General features: G+C 43.9%; 1 protein-coding gene across 6 annotated transcripts in view; it reads left to right on the top strand.

Annotated features, from left to right (window-relative positions):
- LOC122552319 (sphingosine 1-phosphate receptor 2-like) overlaps positions 1 to 14,149 on the top strand; it is a 144,521-nt gene that overhangs the window by 67,422 nt on the left and 62,950 nt on the right. Inside the window, exons 1-2 of one of the 6 annotated variants that reach the window (XM_087983525.1) lie at positions 1,475 to 1,707; positions 2,626 to 2,689. The exons of 3 other annotated variants lie outside the window; for them this stretch is intronic. The gene's annotated coding sequence lies outside the window, so the exon portion shown is untranslated. Of the gene's footprint in view, positions 1 to 1,474; positions 1,708 to 2,567; positions 2,690 to 14,149 lie in introns of those variants that run through there. 2 more of the 6 variants (XM_043695057.2, XM_043695059.2) reach the window with 2 other exon arrangements.

Raw genomic sequence — 14,149 nt, 5'->3', positions numbered from 1 at the left:
GGTAAATGAAACAACGTTCTTCTAAAGGACTTAACAAAAAATTGAGTTTGTGGTTTGTATTTTTCCTCTATTGAATAAGTTGTGAATAGATTTTCTATTGATCGGTAAAAGCAAGGAACCACAGCTGTTCCCTGGGCAGTGCTCAATCCGACAAAATGTTCAGTCTGTGAAGAAGCTTTAATTTGGGAGCTTCATGATGAAAGCATTGTTGGAAGTCAGTAAATGAAAACGGAACACAGCTGGCTCCACCATGACTGCATGACTCAGTGAAGGAGGCCCAAGTGTTGGCCCCTATTTCAAGGTTGAGGTGAACAGAACAGTCCTCATCCTCAACCTGCTGAGGTAGCAAGAATAATTGTAAAGTTGTACTTGTCTATAAAATTAATTGCCCATCTCCAGAAAGCATGTAGACAGATTGGAAGATTTCTGAGGCTTAATTTAAGATAGTAAAGGAGGTTGAGGCAAGAAGCAATTGTTAAATTATTTCACATTCTGCACATTGCTTTTTTATAAGTTTCACACTGTTCCTGAGATGCAGTTCTGGCCATCACATGGTTAATTCCACTTCTTCCTCCCTATTCTGCCTGAGGTTTCCCAAATGTGTGCTGACACTGAGCTCCTCAGAAATGTTTATTTAACATACCAGGCAGCATCACAGTGAGCCTCTGCTGAACCTCTGTACCCGTTTTCCCATTGTGAAATCCAATACTCCAGTGCTGGAGCCGATGTCTAATTCATGTGAAATAGCTTTTACATTCTACATCCCTTACACTTCAGACATGGAAATCTATATTTCATAGCCTTGCCATCCGGGGTTTTCCTTTAATGACTGGTGAACCCATATGCTCAAACATAACTTCTCTTTCACAGAGTCAATTCCCATTCACACTTATTTCTGTCATTGCCAAGCCACATTACCTCACACATCTTGACACTGAATTCCATGGTCCATTTTTAACCTCAACCTCATCTTCCCAAAACTTTTCTTACAGCTTTCTTTTGTCTTCTAAAATAACTAGTTATACTTCCTGTTTTTGGTATATTCATGTTAGGCCTTGAGATATATACAACATGTAGAGCAAACAGAAATATCTCAATAACTGAATCCTATGGGACACCACAACCCACTTCCAATTACGAACTGCCTGTTTCCTCCCTCTAACTAATCCTCGCCACCCCCCCAAATCCCATACTTTATAGTTTACCCCTTAACTAATTAACACATCTTTGGAACATAAACATTCTTCTTTACGGCTCGATCTTTATAAAGATAGGGTGTCATTTCCCACAAATTGTTCCTCTTTGAGGGTTTTTGATCTCATTATTTCACACATCCTAACTGTCTATTGTTATGTAACAAGAATGTTATGTAAGTCTAACATCTGCAGCAGTTTAGCTATCCACAAAACAACTTACAGAGAATGAGCATTGGGCAGAGCTTGGAGCAACAACTGTGCACAGCTCTGTGCTCATACTTTCAATCATGAGGGGGCTGTTGTTAGGCAGAGGAGGGTCAGGACAGATGAATAACCCAGGATCTTAGCCAAAAGAAGACAGGGAATATTTTAAATCCAGTCCTTGTGAACTTCCTGAAGCTTGTTATAGAGATGCACGCTTCGGACTGAAAATAGCCTTGTTCTCTTTCACTTCATTTAAGAAAATGGCTCAATGGGAGAAATGAGCGTGCCAAACCTTGAGAGAAAACTGGTAAGAGTGAAGTTTTATTGTCTGAAATGTATCATTATTTATTTTGTTATAATCACAGTACAGAGCTTACTAAAAAAATTAATTTCATTCAGAGAAATTCAGAAGTTTAACAGAAACAATTATCTTAATATTTAATCACTCTGTCTGAGGAAAGGTCCAATCCACTCAAATTGAATCAAAGAATTTTGTAAGCCATGTTGAATATTCACAATTGTTTGTTTGGCAGCTCCTTTTCAATTGAATAAACAATTGTTGATGTTCACTATGTTCTTTTTGGAGGTGTCTATGAGGCCATAGTTTCAAGCTTGTGAGTACGTGTGAAGCCTTCAAATCAGTCAGTTAGTCCAGATCATGTCCATAAAAGGAAACAAAATCATCACTATTAAATAATATCCCTTCTATCAGAATACAACATAGCAAACTGTTGATTATTCCAAGCTATCTAAAGTTAATGATGACAATAAAAAGAACACAGTTGTTAATATCGCTCCTCAACTGCTTTAACAGTAATTCAATTTATTTAACAGTTAAGGACCTCAGGTAAGGTTTCGTATAGTTAGAGTCTGTTGTATTCTAAAGTCTAGGTGAATCTTTAGTGACTTTGAAATGGAATCAGCAGTGAAGGAATCTGAAAAGGGTTTTCAGTTTGTTCTGTAGGTCTGCTATTAATTTACTCAGCTGAGTGAAAGCCACACAGGATTACAGTCATCTTTGAGAATACTGAAACACAGGAGCATAATATACTATCACTGCCCTGGTAATATAGTGACTCCACCACTTTAATACTGTGACATTGCCCCTTTAAGCAGTCATGTAGCAATGTCTTTGCCCATGGTTAAGCCAACCTATTGCTCCAATAGGTCACAGGAGAGGTGGAATGCAGCCTACTGAATGTCCGCCCCTTCCTTTGGACTTTAGACTCGGCCATTGCAGGGTCTGTGCTCACTGCTGTCCTGAGGAGAACTGCACCATGGAATTTGTGGTGAGTATCAAAATGTTTGCTGTTGAATAACCTTGTGCCCTGGAGGGAGCCTTGGACCTCGCTGATTGCTTCAGGCCCTGGCAGCCCATCCAATGAAATGATCGGACTTATTCACAGTTGTATTCAGATATGACGTCATTACCAGTCTGCTCAGGAACAGTGGAAGCAGACACACTGTTGACTGAGCATTGACCACATTTGATTTACAAGTGGCGATTTCTTCTTTATACTTGGAAACATACTTCCAGATGATTTGTCTGAATGACAAATTATTGAGGGCCTGGCTTTGTATAGCTCCGGTGCACCAATCCTCCAAATGAGTCGACGTTCTGACAAGAACGGACCCTTATTCCATTGTTAGTTTTATCCAGGATCTATCCAATCCAGAGACTCTGCTCTTCAGTTCCACAGTCCTGGTGCTGGGTATATGTCACTCAACCCCCTGATTCTGACCAGTCTAATTTAATAAAAGCCAAACCTTAATAGCAAGGACGGTTATTTGCAGCGTACTGTCACTATGGGGTTGCTTACTGCTGAAAAGATACTGACTAGCAGAGGGAACTTCCTACTCTGTGACCACAGGAATAGTTGAGAGGTGGGACTGAAATGAGATCTTCTGTGCCTGTCTGCATAAAAGGGTCCAGTTTCAAAAACAGAATTTGCTGGAATAGCTCAGCAGGTCTGATATCATCTGTGGAGGGAAATCAGAGTTAATGTTTTAGGTCCAGTGTCCCTTCCTAGGTTCCAGTTAGTCAGTGGGAACAATTCTGTAAAAGATGACATCACAGTAACTGAGCTAAGTTAGGAAACATGGTGACCACAAGTACATGTAAAACATGCTAGAATAAGAAACTAATACTGACTGACCAACTTAAGTATGTTTTCAGGAAACAGCTGGGTAGTAAACAAACCAAATCAAACCATATTTAGCAAGAGTCAGTGTGTGGAACTGTACCCCAATGAGTGTCAGTGTGTGTGGGAGCTGTACCCCAGTGGGAGTGAATGTGTGTGAAACTGTACCCCAGTGAGAATCAGTGTGTGTGGGAGCTGTACCCCAGTGAGAGTCAGTGTGGGTATGGGACTATACCCCTGTGAGAGACAGTGTGTGTGGGACTGTACCCCTGTGAGAGTCAGTGCGTGTGGAACTGTATCCCAGTGAGAGTCAGTGTGTGTGGGAGCTGTACCCCAGTGGGAGTCAGTGTGTGTGGGAGATTTACTCCAGTGAGAGTCAGTGTGTGGGGTCTGTACCCCAGCGAGAGTCAGTGTGTGGGGGAGCTGTACCCCATTGAGAGTCACTGTGTATGGGAGCTGTACCTCAGTGAGAGTCAGTGTGTGTGGGACTGTACCCCAGAGAGAATCAGTGTGTGTGGGAGCTGTACCCCACAGAGAGAACAGTGTGCGTGGGAGTTGTACCCCAGAGAGAGTCAGTGTGTGTGGGACTATACCCCAGTGAGAGTCAATGTGTATGGGATCATACCCCAGTGAGAGTCAGTGTGTATGGGATCATACCCCAGTGAGAGTCAGTGTGTGTGGGACTGTACCCCTGTGAGAGTCAGTTTGTGTGGGAGCTGTACCCCAGTGAGAGTCAGTGTATGTGGGAGCTGTACCCCAGAGAGAGTCAGTGTGTGCGGGATTGTACTCCAGTGAGAGTCAGTGTGTGTGGGATTGTACCCCAGAGAGAGTCAGTGTGTGTGGGAGCTGTACCCCAGTGAGAGTCAGTGTGTGTGGGAGCTGTACTCCAGTGAGAGTCAGTGTGTGTGGGATTGTACCCCAGAGAGAGTCAGTGTGTGTGGGAGCTGTACCCCAGTGAGAGTCAGTGTGTGTGGGAGCTGTACTCCAGTGAGAGTCAGTGTGTGTGGGATTGTACCCCAGAGAGAGTCAGTGTGTGTGGGAGCTGTACCCCAGTGAGAGTCAGTGTGTGTGGGAGCTGTACTCCAGTGAGAGTCAGTGTGTGTGGGGGCCGTACCCCAGTGAGAGTCAGTGTGTATGGGATCATACCCCAGTGAGAGTCAGTTTGTGTGGGAGCTGTACCTCAGTGAGAGACAGCGTGTGAGTGGGAGCTGTACCGCAGTGAGAATCAGTGTATGAGTAGGACTGTATCCCAATGACAGGCAGTGTGTGTGGGTAGAAAGAGAAGGATAAAGTGAGTTTGTGCTTGTGTAGGCTGTGTTGTTTTGGCCATGGCCACATTGTGTATAACTACCCTCTTTGGTAAGGAATTCCATAGTCAGTGGTTCTCACCTCAGCATTAGAAATCAAAGTGAAAGTAGAATACAGTGTGTGATGGTTTCTGAGGGTATTTGGATATGTTTACAAACGAAGCAACTTTAAGAACAGATGGAAACACAAATAGAGAATATTCTCTGGCTGCTTTTTCAATCAAGTAGTCTCTGGTTTCATGTTCTACCTTACCAACTAGATCCTAGTTTTGTCATCTCAGTGAAGTAAAGACTCTTCCTGATCACTTTTTCTGTTAATCAAATCATAGCAGTCACCACGTAGGGCATGGGAGATAGTGGAGGTGTACTAAAAAGAGCACTATCTCCTCACCAGAACTGGATCTTTTTTGAGGGGGAGGGGATAGGGAAGAACGTTTTGATACTAAAATCAAAAGATCGCTAATATTGATTGAGTCACTCTGTGTCGATGGCTTTTAAGTCACCTGAACAATTCCACACATACAGTATTCCCTGAGACATAGAACATAGAGCATTACAGTGCAATACAGGCCCTTCGGCCCTCGATGTTGCGCTAACCTGTGGAACCAATCTGAAGCCTATCTATCCTACACTATTCCATTTTCATCCATATGTTTATCCAATGACCATTTAAATGCCCTTAAAGTTGGTGAGTCTACTACTGTTGCAGGCAGTGCATTCCCCACCTCTATTATTCTCTGAGTAAAGAAACTACCTCTTGACATCTGTCCTACATCTATCATCCCTCAGTTTAAAGCTATGTCCCCTTGCACTCGCCATCACCATCCGAGGAAAAAGGCTCTCACTGTCCACCCTTATATGTCTCAATTAAGTTACCTCTCCACCTTCTTCTCTCTAATGAAAACAGCCTCGAGTCCTCAACCTTTCTTCATAAGACCTTCCCTCCATACCAGGCAACATCCTGGTAAATCCCTTCTGAACTCTTTCCAAAGTTTCCACATCCTTCCTATAATACAGTGACCAGAACTGTACAAAATACTCCAAGTGCGGCCGCACCAGAGTTTTGTACAGCTGCAACATGACCTCGTGGCTCCAAAACTCAATCCCTCTACCAATAAAAACTAACACACCGTGTGCCTTCTTAACAACCCTATCAACCTGGGTGGTAACTTTCAGGGATCTAGTGTAGATCCCTCTGCTCATCTACACTACCAAGAATCTTTCCATTAGCTGAGTACTCTGCATTCCTGTTGCTCATTCCAAAGTGAAACACCTCACACTTTTCCACATTAAACTCCATTTGCCACCTCTCAGCCCAGCTCTGCAGCTTATCCATGTCCGTCTGTAAACTGCAACTTGCTTCTGCACTATCCACAACTCCACCGACCTTAGTGTCATCTGCAAAGGTACTAACCCATCCTTCTCTGCCCTCATCTAGGTCATTTATAAAGATTACAAACAGCAGTGGCCCCAAAACAGATCCTTGCGGTACACTGCTAGTAACTGAACACTAGGATGAACATTTCCCATCAACCACCATCCTCTGTCTTCTTTAAGCTAGCCAATCTCTAATCCAAACCGCTAAATTACCCTCAATCCCATGCCTCCGTATCTTCTACAATAGCCTACCGTGGGGAACCTGATCAAACACTTTACTGAAATCCATATACACCACATCAACCGTTTTACCCTCATCCACCTGTTTGGTCACCATCTCAAAGAACTCAATAAGGTTTGTGAGGCACGACCTACCCTTTACAAAACCATATTGACTATCCCTAATCAAATTATTCCTCTCTAGATGATCATAAATCCAATGTCTTATAGCCCTTTCCAACACTTTACTCACAACCAAAGTAAGGCTTTAAGGTCTATAATAACCAGGTCTGTCTCCACTCCCCTTCTTGAACAAGAGGGCAACATTTCCTATCTTCCAGTCTCTGGCACTATTTCTGTAAACAATGACGACATAACGATCAAAGCCAAAGACACTGCAATCTTCTCCCTGGCTTCCCAGAGAATCCTTGGATAAATCCCATCCAGCCCAGAGGATTTACCTATTTTCACACTTTCCAGAATTGATAACACCTCCTCCTTGTGAACCTCAATCCCGTCTGATCTAGTAGCCTGTAGGTCAGTATTCTCCTCGACAACACTGTCATTTTCCAGTGCGAATACTGACCAAAAATATTCATTTCGTGCTTCCCCTATCTCATCGGACTCCACGCACAACTTCCCACTACTATCCTTGATTGGCCCTAATCTGTCTCTAGTCATTCTTTTATTTCTGATATCACTATAGAAAGCTTTAGGGTTTTCATTGATCCTATCTGCCAACGATTTCTCATGTCCTTTCCTGACATCTAGAAGTCTCTCCCTGTGGGGAGATATTACAAGTTTCTGCACATGCAGATCAACAATGTGTGGGGCCATGCACTTGAGGAATGTTGCCCAATCACATGAGGAAGCAATGAAAGTATTGCATGTGAGCATTCTGTCCTCAACTCCAGTATATATTATTTCCCAAAACTATACCTCCGTCCTTTGTGGAAGACAAAGCCAGCTCTCATAGTGAGTATGTTTATTAGATATTGTTCTTTATATTCAGGAGGTGATAGTAGTTGGGTACCATCTGTATCATGGCGGGGCGATAGTGTCTCTATCTCTGGGCTAGAAGGTCAGGGTACAAGTCCCACGTGCCTGGAGGTATACCATAATATAAGATTGATTCAGAATATATCAGACTACGCACCATGAGCACTGTAGCCATTCAAGGAGACAGCTCATTACCACCATCCCCAGGGCAATTAGTGACAGGGAATAAGTGCTGGACAAGCCAGTGATTTCTATATCACATAAATGAGTGCAAAAAACAATGGAAGTGGGGCGTGCACAACATGCAATGGGTGTTTTTGTAGACAAAGTTTGTACGTGTAAAAGGACTGGGCTCCAGTAATTCTATCTGTTTCCTCTTGGCTGTCTAGATTTTAATAAGAGTTTGATTACCTGTGTCAGGAGAGACTCTTCTCACCAGTTTTTAACATCTGCAGGTACTGTGGGACATACAATGCTTTATTTCCTGTCCAAATAAATTTTGATTTAGTCTCTTCCTGGTCTCCCTATCCACCCTGCACCCTCACCTTTGACAATTCATTTTGCCCATATGGGTTTTGTATGTAAACACTCAATTGGATGCATGGGTGTTTTACTGGTGGTGATAACTAGTTAAAAAAAAAATCAGCAGATCAGTGGTGGGTAATTTCCTATGAGGTTAGAGATGCTGCCACTCTGTTTCATGTGTGTGTGTGTGTGTGTGCGTGTAACACATTCCAGCCTGTGTTATCCTGTGTGTGTGTGTGTGTGTGTGTGTGTAACACATTCCAGCCTGTGTTATCCTGTGTGTGTGCGTGTGCGTGTGTGTGTAACACATTCCAGCCTGTGTTATCCAGTGTGTGTGTGTGTAACACATTCCAGCCTGTGTTATCCTGGGTGTGTGTGTAACACATTCCAGCCTGAGTTATCCAGTGTGTGTGTGTGTAACACATTCCAGCCTATGTTATCCTGTGTGTGTGTGTGTGTGTAACACATTCCAGCCTGTGTTATCTTGTATGTGTGTGTAACACATTCCAGCCTGTGTTATCTTGTGTGTGTATAACACATTCCGGCCTGTGATATCCTGTGTGTGCCTAACATACTCTGTGGGTGTCTGTGCAAATATGTGTGCAATACATTCTGGCTGAGTTATCCTGGTGTGTGTAACATATTTTGGCCTGTGTTATCCTGTAGGTGTAACATACTCTGGCCTGTGTTATTCTGTGTATGTAACACATTCTGGCCTGGGTAATTATGTGTGTGTAACACACTCTGGCCTGTGTATTTCCTGTGCATTTAACACACTCTGGCCTGTGTTATTCTGTGTGTGGAAAACACTCTGGCCTGTGTTATCCTGTGTGTGTAACACATTCTGGCCTGTGTTATCCCTGTGTGTGTAACACACTCTGGCCTGTGTTATTCTGTGTGTGGAACATACACTGACCTGTGTTATCCTGTGTGTGTAACACACTCTGGCCTGTGTTATCCCTGTGCATTTAACACACTCTGGCGTGTGTTATTCTGTGTGGAACACACTCTAGCCTGTGTTATCCTGTGTGTGTAACACATTCTGGCCTGTGTTATCCCTGTGTGTGGAACACATTCTGGCCTGTGTTATCCTGTGTGTGTAACACACTCTGGCCTGTGTTATCCTGTGTGTGTAACATACACTGACCTGTGTTATTCTGTGTATGTAACACACTCTGGCCTGTGTTATCCTGTGTGTGTAACACAGTCTGGCCTGTGTTATCTTGTGTGTGTAACATACTCTGGCCTGTGTTGTTCTGTGTATGTAACACACTCTGTCCTGTGTTATCCCGTGTATAGAACATACTGTGGCCTGTGTTATTCTGTGTACGTAACACATTCTGGCGGTGTTATTCTGTGTATGCTACCCATTCTGGCCTGTGAAATTAAGTGTGTGCAACACAGTCTAGCCTGTGTTATCCTGTGTATGTAACATACTCTGGCCTGTGTTATTCTGTGTATGTAACACACTCTGGCCTGTGTTATCCTGTGTGTGTAACACAGTCTGGCCTGTGTTATCCCTGTGTGTGTAACACAGTCTGGCTTAGGTTATTGTGTGTATGTAACACACTCTGGGCTGTGTTATCTGTGTATGTGACACACTCTGTCCTGTGTTATCCTGTGTGTGTAACACACTCTGGCCTGTGTTATTCTGTGTATGCTACCCATTCTGGCCTGTGAAATTAAGTGTGTGCAACACAATCTAGCCTGTGTTATCCTGTGTGTGTAACACACTCTGGCCTGTGTTATCCCTGTGCATTTAACACACTCTGGCCTATGCTATCCTGTGTATGTAACACACTCTGGCCTGTGTTATCCTGTGTGTGTAACACATTCTGGTCTGTGTTATCCTGTGAGTGTAACACATTCTAGCCTGTGTTATCCCTGTGTGTGTAACACAGTCTGGCCTAGGTTATTCTGTGTATGTAACACACTCTGGCCTGTGTTATCTGTGTATGTGACACACTCTGTCCTGTGTTATCCTGTGTGTGTAACACACTCTGGCCTATGTTATTCTGTGTATGTAACCCATTCTGGCCTGTGAAATTATGTGTGTGCAACACAGTCTAGCCTGTGTAATCCTGTGTGTGTAACACACTCTGGCCTGTGTTGTCCCTGTGCATTTAACACACTCTGGCGTGTGTTATTCTGTGTGGAACACACTCTAGCCTGTGTTATCCTGTGTGTGTAACACATTCTGGCCTGTGTTATCCCCGTGTGTGGAACACATTCTGGCCTGTGTTATCCTGTGTATGTAACATACTCTGGCCTGTGTTATTCTGTGTATGTAACACATTCTGGTCTGTGGTATCCTGTGTGTGTAACACAGTCTGGCCTGTGTTATCTTGTGTGTGTAACATACTCTGGCCTGTGTTGTTCTGTGTATGTAACACACTCTGTCCTGTGTTATCCCGTGTATATAACATACTGTGGCCTGTGTTATTCTGTGTACGTAACACATTCTGGCCGGTGTTATCCTGTGTGTGTAACACACTCTGGTCTGTGTTATCCTGTGTGTGTAGCACATCTGGCCTGTGTTATTCTGTGTATGTAACATACTCTGGCCTATGCTATTCTGTGTATGTAACATACTCTGGCCTGTGTTATCCTGTGTGTGTAACACACTCTGGTCTGTGTTATCCTGTGTGTGTAACACATCTGGCCTGTGTTTTGTCTGTGTGTGTAACACACTCTGGCCTGTGTTATTCTGTGTATGTAACATACTCTGGCCTATGCTATTCTGTGTGTGTACCACACTCTGGCCTGTGTAATCCTGTATGTGTAACACATTCTGGCCTGTGTTATCCCTGTGTGTGTAACACAGTCTGGCCTAGGTTATTCTGTGTATGTAACACACTCTGGCCTGTGTTATCTGTGTATGTGACACACTCTGTCCTGTGTTATCCTGTGTGTGTAACACACTCTGGCCTATGTTATTCTGTGTATGTAACCCATTCTGGCCTGTGAAATTATGTGTGTGCAACACAGTCTAGCCTGTGTTATCCTGTGTGTGTAACACACTCTGGCCTGTGTTGTCCCTGTGCATTTAACACACTCTGGCGTGTGTTATTCTGTGTGGAACACACTCTAGCCTGTGTTATCCTGTGTGTGTAACACATTCTGGCCTGTGTTATCCCTGTGTGTGGAACACATTCTGGCCTGTGTTATCCTGTGTATGTAACATACTCTGGCCTGTGTTATTCTGTGTATGTAACACACTCTGGCCTGTGTTATCCTGTGTGTGTAACACAGTCTGGCCTGTGTTATCTTGTGTGTGTAACATACTCTGGCCTGTGTTGTTCTGTGTATGTAACACACTCTGTCCTGTGTTATCCCGTGTATATAACATACTGTGGCCTGTGTTATTCTGTGTACATAACACATTCTGGCCGGTGTTATCCTGTGTGTGTAACACACTCTGGTCTGTGTTATCCTGTGTGTGTAGCACATCTGGCCTGTGTTATTCTGTGTATGTAACATACTCTGGCCTATGCTATTCTGTGTATGTAACATACTCTGGCCTGTGTTATCCTGTGTGTGTAACACACTCTGGTCTGTGTTATCCTGTGTGTGTAACACATCTGGCCTGTGTTTTGTCTGTGTGTGTAACACACTCTGGCCTGTGTTATTCTGTGTATGTAACATACTCTGGCCTATGCTATTCTGTGTGTGTACCACACTCTGGCTTGTGTAATCCTGTATGTGTAACACATTCTGGCCTGTGTTATCCCTGTGTGTGTAACACATTCTGTTATCCTATGTGGGAGACACATTCTGGTCTGTGCCACCTGGGTGTGTACCTCACTCTTGTCTGTGTTATCCAGTGTGTGTAACACAGTCTGGCCTGTGTTATCCTGTGTGTGTAACATACTCTGGCCTGTGTTATCCTGTGTGTGTAACACACTCTGGTCTGTGTTATCCTGTGTGTGTAACACAGTCTGGCCTGTGTTATTCTGTGTATGTAACATACTCTGGCCTATGCTATTCTGTGTATGTAACACACTCTGGCCTGTGTTATCCTGTGTGTGTAACACATTCTGGTCTGTGGTATCCTGTGTGTGTAACACAGTCTGGCCTGTGTTATCTTGTGTGTGTAACATACTCTGGCCTGTGTTGTTCTGTGTATGTAACACACTCTGTCCTGTGTTATCCCGTGTATATAACATACTGTGGCCTGTGTTATTCTGTGTACGTAACACATTCTGGCCGGTGTTATCCTGTGTGTGTAACACACTCTGGTCTGTGTTATCCTGTGTGTGTAGCACATCTGGCCTGTGTTATTCTGTGTATGTAACATACTCTGGCCTATGCTATTCTGTGTATGTAACACACTCTGGCCTGTGTTATCCTGTGTGTGTAACACATTCTGGTCTGTGTTATCCTGTGTGTGTAACACATTCTGGCCTGTGTTATCCCTGTGTGTGTAACACAGTCTGGCCTAGGTTATTCTGTGTATGTAACACACTCTGACCTGTGTTATCTGTGTATGTGACACACTCTGTCCTGTGTTATCCTGTGTGTGTAACACACTCTGGTCTATGTTATCCTGTGTGTGTGTAACATATTCTGGCCTGTGTTGTCCTGTGTGTGTAACTCACTCTGGCCTGTGTTATTCTGTATGTGGAACCCACTCTGGCCTGTGTTATCCTGTGTGTGTAACACACTCTGGCCTGTGTTATCCTGTGTGTGTAACACATTCTGGCCTGTGTTATCCCTGTGTGTGGAACACACTCTGGCCTGTGTTATCCTGTGCGTGTAACATACACTGACCTGTGTTATTCTCTGTGTGTAACACATTCTGGCCTGTGTTATCCTGTGTATGTAACATACTCTGGCCTGTGTTATTCTGTGTATGTAACACACTCTGGCCTGTGTTATCCTGTGTGTGTAACACAGTCTGGCCTGTGTTATCTTGTGTGTGTAACATACTCTGGCCTGTGTTGTTCTGTGTATGTAACACACTCTGTCCTGTGTTATCCCGTGTATATAACATACTGTGGCCTGTGTTATTCTGTGTACGTAACACATTCTGGCCGGTGTTATCCTGTGTGTGTAACACACTCTGGTCTGTGTTATCCTGTGTGTGTAGCACATCTGGCCTGTGTTATTCTGTGTATGTAACATACTCTGGCCTATGCTATTCTGTGTATGTAACATACTCTGGCCTGTGTTATCCTGTGTGTGTAACACAGTCTGGTCTGTGTTATCCTGTGTGTGTAACACATCTGGCCTGTGTTTTGTCTGTGTGTGTAACACACTCTGGCCTGTGTTATTCTGTGTATGTAACATACTCTGGCCTATGCTATTCTGTGTGTGTACCACACTCTGGCCTGTGTAATCCTGTATGTGTAACACATTCTGGCCTGTGTTATCCCTGTGTGTGTAACACATTCTGTTATCCTATGTGGGAGACACATTCTGGTCTGTGCCACCTGGGTGTGTACCTCACTCTTGTCTGTGTTATCCAGTGTGTGTAACACAGTCTGGCCTGTGTTATCCTGTGTGTGTAACATACTCTGGCCTGTGTTATAGATTTCATAGATTTCATAGATTTCATAGAAGAATACAGCGCAGTACAGGCCCTTGGGCCCTCGATGTTGCGCCGATCCAAGCCCACCTAAACTACACTAACCCACTATCCTCCATATACCTATCCAATGCCCTCTTAAATGCCCATAAAGAGGGAGAGTCCACCACTGTTACTGGCAGGGCATTCCATGAACTAACGACTCGCTGAGTGAAGAACCTACCCCTAACATCAGTCCTATATCTACCCCCCCTTAATTTAAAGCTATGCCCCCTTGTAATACCCGACTCCATACGCGGGAAAAGGTTCATACTGTCGACCCTATCTAACCCCCTAAACATACTCTGGCCTATGCTATTCTGTGTATGTAACACACTCTGGCCTGTGTTATCCTGTGTGTGTAACACACTCTGGTCTGTGTTATCCTGTGTGTGTAACACAGTCTGGCCTGTGTTATTCTGTGTATGTAACATACTCTGGCCTATGCTATTCTGTGTATGTAACACACTCTGGCCTGTGTTATCCTGTGTGTGTAACACATTCTGGTCTGTGTTATCCTGTGTGTGTAACACATTCTGGCCTGTGTTATCCCTGTGTGTGTAACACAGTCTGGCCTAGGTTATTCTGTGTATGTAACACACTCTGGCCTGTGTT

The sequence above is a fragment of the Chiloscyllium plagiosum genome, unplaced genomic scaffold (genome assembly GCF_037043375.1).
Source record: "Chiloscyllium plagiosum isolate Xiang-an unplaced genomic scaffold, Cpla_swu_hap1 HiC_scaffold_45, whole genome shotgun sequence".
In the NCBI taxonomy this organism is placed as follows: Eukaryota; Metazoa; Chordata; class Chondrichthyes; order Orectolobiformes; family Hemiscylliidae; genus Chiloscyllium; species Chiloscyllium plagiosum.
Note: the sequence above shows the minus strand (reverse complement) of the source record. Positions and strands in the feature narration are given on the sequence as shown.